Below are 6,582 nucleotides of genomic sequence, written 5' to 3'. Positions count from 1 at the left end.
GCAGTTCACTGTTGAAATGCTTATCAGATAAAGGGGATTATCAGAGAAGGACTGGAACAGAAAATGTCTCTATATGCAAATGATATGGTTTTGTATATATCAGACCTACAAAATACTGTGCTTGCAGTTTTAACAGCACTTACAGAATTTCAAAAGATCTCTGGTCTCAGAATTAATTTGAATAAAAGTGTGCTCTTTCCAGTAAATTCTCAAGCATACAATATTAGATTGAACACCTTCTCTTTTATTATTGCAGATCAGTTTAAATACATAGGGGTAAATATCACAAGTAAACATAAAGCTTTTTTTCAAGAAATTTTCACCGTCTGTATGGAAAAAATTAAGCAAGACTTGCATAGATGGTCAACCCTCCATCTCACTCTAGCTGGATGAATTAACATTGTTAATATGAATATCCTTCTCTTTTTTTTCAAAACATTCCAATATACATGAATAAATCATTCTTTAAGCAATTAGATTCAACCATAACCTCATTTATTTGGAACTTAAAACATCCACGTATCCAAAGAGTGACCCTACAAAGACCTAAGACAGAAGGTGGCATGGCTCTATCTAACTTTCAGTTTTATTACTGGGCAGCAAAGATACAAGCTATAAAAACCTGGACACAAATAGATGAACATACACAGGCTTCGTCTGCAATAGAAATAAAATCCTGCAGTACTTCTCTATATTCCCTGCTTTATGCCCCAATAAATGCACGTTATCTCAAATATACTAATAACCCAATTGTGCTTCATTCATTCAGAATATGGAACCAATGTAGAAAGCATTTTAAGATGGAGAATCTTTTATCTGTGGCACCTCTTCATGTGAACCACCTTTTTCAACCCTCGCAAACATATGCAGTTTTTAATATCTGGAAAACATTTGGGATTACATTGCTTAGAGATCTTTATATAGACAATATTTTTGCATCCTATGAACAATTACATTCCAAATTTAACTTTCCAACAACACATTTCTTTCACTATGTTCAAATTAGAAACTTTGTCAAACAGAACCTGCCCGATTTTCCCCACCTCCCTCCTCCCTCTATGCCGGAAAAAATATTGCTCAGTCTTGAGGACTCAGGCAGGATTTCTGTAATATATAAAATATTTTACAGTCCCTCCCTTTCAAAGATCCAAGAGGACAGTGGGAAAAGGATCTCTCACTCAATATATCAGAAAAGGAGTGGAAGGTAGCAATGAAGAGAATTCATTCGTGCTCCATATGTGCAAAGCATACAATTATTCAACTCAAAATTTTATATCGAGCACATCTGTCTCGCTTGAAATTGTCCAAAATGTTTTCAGGGCAAGATCCAACCTGTGACCACTGCAATCAAGTTCCAGCCTCACTGGGTCACACACACATCATTCTGGACAAAATTTTTAAGTGCCTTTCAGACAGTCTTGGTGTCACAATCCCTCCTAATCCACTAACAACTGTGTTTGGTGTTCTTCCAGATGGGTTTAAAGTGGAGAAGGACAAACAAACTGTGATTTCCGTCACTACACTATTGGCACGCAGACTTATTTTGCTAAACTGGAAGAATCCTAACTCTCCTCTTTTAAGTCAGTGGGTAACTGATGTTTTATATGATTTGAAATTGGAAAAAATCAAATTCTCACTTAGGGGATCTGTACAGAACTTTTTCAAAACCTAGCAGGATCAAATCAATAATATTTTACAATAAGCTCCCAAAGCACTGTGGAAGTAGATTTTCTCCCCATTTCTTTTTCTTCTCCATTTATCTGTATCCATCTATAAAACTCATCAATTTATTTATTTTTACTATTTTAAAGTTTTATTCCGTTGGCCATGCTCTCTTTCTCAGGGGTGGAGGTTGATTTGTTTTCAGTCCTGTTTTTTTGTAAAAATTGGTCTATTTTTGTATGGAATTATTACAATAAAATCAATAAAATTTAAATGAAAAAAATTTGCTAAATTCTAGGAGGAATGGGATGACAGGCACATGTACATGCGTTTACAGAAGTGTGTGGAAGTTGGCTTACACACTGTTTTGGGCATCTGAATTTTTTTGTGCGGACGCACATTTCCACTTTTGTCTGTATGCTGTGTTTTAGTTTGAGTTCTACACACTGCGTTATGCATGAGCCCATCCATCCATCCATTATCCAACCAGCTATATCCTAACTACAGTGTCATGGGGTTCTGCTGGAGCCAAGGCAGGAAACAAACCCTGGGCAGGACACCAACCCACCACAGTATGCATGAGTCTCCAGGTCTTAATGTTACCAATGAGTATTTGAAAATCTTACCAGACTCAGTCTTGAAAAGTCAACTTCGTTGTGGTTTGTAAGATGAAAATGGGTATTAAAAGACTTTCATAAAGTAGTTGTCGGTAAAGGGGGAGTCTTTATTTTAAAATGAAATAAAAACTTTTTTTCAGTAATTTAGTCAGATATTTGCAGTAAATGTTTTTGCTTTAAAATGATACAAAGCACAATAAGCTTAGGATATGTGTAGTAATCCATTAGTAATTCTAATTCTTTATGATTTTACAGAATGAAACAAGGCCAATTAAGATGATGTATCAGAAGTCAAAGTTTAATATCACCTATATTTCTGAGGTGAAGTGTCGCATCCTTGAACTCCCATATGTTGGTAATGAACTGAGCATGCTGATAATGCTACCAAATAACATTGAGGATAACTCCACTGGTCTGGAGAAGGTGAGACACTGAAGTATTGGTACATATGACAGTAACTTCCTTTGCAAATCTATCAGTCTTTGTTTTAGTCTATGTTGCAACAGATTTGCGGTATAATATGTTGTGAACCAGTAGAGACCACTACAATACGCCAAACCACAGACACAAAAGCACAAAAACAGTTCCAGTTGCCAAAGACTAGATTTATTGTCACAAATACTTGAGCACACTATACAGCTCCTTTTATTGACTCCATTTAGGTGAGCTATGTCCAACTACTCTCCTGACTGATTCTCCGGGTGAATCGGAGCAGCTTCCTTTATACTGTTCCCGAGAGTTATTCTGGTGCTATTACATTGCATCCAGGAAGTACTTCCAGGTCAGGTGGAACGAGACTCTTCCTACAGCAACTCCCCCAGGTGGTACTTGAGGACAACAAAAGAGCTACCCACCAAAACTAAATGCAGCCCAGTGGGTGTCCAAAAGGAATGCATTTTAAATAATAAAAGTATATTATTTAACAGGGAAGGAATATTTGTGGTATAAAAATGTATACCAAGTATTATCCTATTTTTTTGAGCAAGTTTTACTTGAATATATTGCTAATTCAACCTCCTTACCACTAGAATCCCTGAAGCCTATGAAAAAACTCATAATCCCGCGTACCTTAAATTCTTTTGCACCTCTCCATCAGCATATTTTGTGTTTCAAGTGTGTCAATTGGCGCAAACAGTCTGCTATTCCCACACCCCCGCCCCCAAACCCCCCACTGACAAAGCTCAAGTCACAAAGAAGATTCTCAGAGCTTAAGTCTTGTTTATCTGTGTGTGAGGTGCCTGGAATTGTTCTGGGAAAATAATATATTGTCATTTGGAATACATTCATGTGTGTTCCATGTCTACAATGATCTATGTAAATGTAGGATAAAAGGAAAAGCGAGTCAGGAATCGTTGAACACATAACTTAAAAAACAACATTTTTCATGTTTTAGTAATAATTAACAAAATGTAGACATGAAGTGTATAATGTGTGAAGACTGAAGTTCAAATATCAAATAAACACTTCAAGAATATTCAAGAATATAACTGTAGAAAAAGAAATCAGGTTAGGGTACACGTTTGGGTGGTGCAGCGGTAAGAACTGCTGACTTGTAATCAAAACGTCCCTGGTTCGATTCTGGATGTGTCTGTTTTTGAGTAGTGAGCTGCTCTTATTGTTACCATTAAAGTATAAAACCATACATTTGATTTGAGTCTGTACCAGCCGGTGTAAATTTATGGTACTTGTAAAAGTTAGCGTCTTTTTAATTCAGTTTTATTCTGCCAGCCACATTCACACTCTCCCCGATCTGACACTGCTAGCTTTCAAATAAAGATGTGCTATAACAGAGGTGAAATCAGATGAGGGTTCTTCATCAGAGAAAGAGAACAGAAGCCCTCCCTACAAGAAATGTTCACTCGCACATAAGAACAACAACATGACATCAAGACTTGGATTTTGTCCTGACATGCAGTGTAAATTGTGAGACCTTATATACACAATTGAGTGCCTTTCAGAACAAAGTCCAATCAAGTCAGTTTGCCACAGGTGGAAAATAATCAACACAATTTACTTACATAAATGAGAGTTTTCAGTGTTTGACTTTTGATAAATTTGTAAACCTTTCTGAAAACATGTTTTCACTTGTCATTATGGGTTATTATGGAAGCTCTGAACTGCACAAAAAATTATGGGATTGCCCTTATCTTGTATATACTGTACATGAAAATATCTCGGACATATGGGATACTTTTTACATATGTACCAGATGTTTTCACATATATATGAGATACTTTTATGTACATACAAGATTTAAACAAAAAAAAAACTACAAAAGTACGCTTTTGGTATCCTTTGTGTATGTGAAAATATCTTGTTTGTACTTGAAAGTATCCTGTATATATGAGATATAGTCACATACATATAGGATATTTTAACATACTTACGGCAAAGGGGTTATCCCATAATTTTTTCATTGTGCAGCTCAGAGCTTCTATAGGTTATTAAGTGTAGATTGATGTGTTAACGTGGCAGATTTATTCCTATAAAATTAAAAAAAACTACAACACAATGAAGTGTTCAGAAGCTGAAGTTGTCTGAATACTTTAAGAATCCAGTATATGTTTCCAGCACAAAATAATGGAAATTTTGTATGAATTGCAACATAAATAAACTGCAGTTTTGCATTTTATAAATTACTAATGTTGTAAGCACTGCATTTAAAACAATGTAAAAGATCATACGCTATAATTTTGAATGTATCCAACCACCCATCTTCCTTTTAGGATCTTTTAGGAGTAGCTAGATGTTTGGAAAGACATTGGATGTTTGGGGTGGTGTTGGATATTGGTGTTTGATGGATGCTCCTTTACCATATTACACATAATCTATTTCAGCTTCTCAACCTTTAAGTATTTGCGATTCGAAGTTTTCATAACAGTTTTAATTGTGCCCCCCCTTTTAACATTTGAAATGTAGATGCATATTTTAATATACCTACTTAACTTTTATCGACATTTATCTAACTCTATATTTATTGTTCTAGTATCAGAATGTAGTTTAAGCTAATTTGTTTTGGTTTCAACAGATTTTTTTCATATTTTTGATTTTTGTTTTCTTTTTTTTCACAACTTCGTGCCCCCCTTTTTTGTTACTTCATGCCCCCCTAGGAGGGCCCACCACACAGGTTGAGAACCACTGATCTATTCTCATTTTTTAGTTTTGCACACTTACCATATTATATAAATATCTGTAAAACTACCATGTCCCTGTAAAGCCACTATAGAAAACTACAGCTAAAGCATTAACAGATGGCTAAACCATCTTAGATTTTTCAATTGAATGAAAATTGGCTTGCTGATTGTGAAACCAGTTGGAATATAAACCTGCAGCTATAGTAAGCCACCAGGACTGTACCTGAGATCCACTGACCTATAACATTATGTAAAGCTTCTGTAATGATCAGAAGAGTATAACACAGATTGCACATATGGTCTTCTTTCCCTGTTGCAACATTGAAAGTAACACAATTTTCAATATTATTTCCCATTGTAAATATTGCAATCTTATAAACTGTATTGTTATAATTATTCTCATTTGTTTGCAAGTGACGTGGCCCTTGTTCAAATTTTCTTTCAACTGCATAAATAATAATAACTTAAAATCATATATATTTAGCAAATCAAAACAGTCATTGTTTAATTGCAGCTGGAAAAAGTCTTACTTGGGAAAACTGCAAGAATGGACAAACCCTGACATGATGGATAAAGAAGAGACTGAAGTGTCAATTCCCAAGTTCAAGCTTGAAGAGACATACGACCTGAAAAAAGACTCTCATGAGTATGGGAATAGCGGATGCCTTTGATCTGACAAGGTCTGATTTCTCAGGCATGTCTTCCAACAAAAATCTTTTTCTTTCGAAAGCAGTACATAAATCATATATTGAGGTAAATGAAGAAGGAACTGAAGCTGCTGCAGCAACTGCAATGGTAATATCTAATCGATGTGCCTTTTTCTCTGTGCCATTTACTGCAGACCATCCCTTCTTGTTCTTTATCAGACACAATAAAACCCGGAGCATTCTATTTTATGGCAGGTTCTGCACTCCTTAATTCTTTCACTGTACTAGTAATTCAAATCTTATATTATAGCTTTACGTTTCTTGTACTATACAAACACAGTAATGCTAAACAGTTAAACTGAAGAATCTCATTGTTATAATTGGACTTAGCAACATGTAGTACTTCAAGAATAAAATCTTTCTTAAAATCATTTATTTAACTGAGTTTCTTTTATTTACAGCAACACTAAAATATATGCTTTCAATTAATGAATAAGTACAACTTAATTCTGTGTGGGTTGT

General features: G+C 35.1%; 1 pseudogene; it reads left to right on the top strand.

The window, feature by feature from the left end:
* Positions 1 to 2,534: 2,534 nt before the first annotated feature.
* Positions 2,535 to 6,377, top strand: LOC120519948 (annotated as a pseudogene).
* Positions 6,378 to 6,582: the final 205 nt, after the last annotated feature.

This window comes from Polypterus senegalus, unplaced genomic scaffold, assembly GCF_016835505.1.
Source record: "Polypterus senegalus isolate Bchr_013 unplaced genomic scaffold, ASM1683550v1 scaffold_1875, whole genome shotgun sequence".
Classification (NCBI taxonomy): Eukaryota; Metazoa; Chordata; class Cladistia; order Polypteriformes; family Polypteridae; genus Polypterus; species Polypterus senegalus.
Note: the sequence above shows the minus strand (reverse complement) of the source record. Positions and strands in the feature narration are given on the sequence as shown.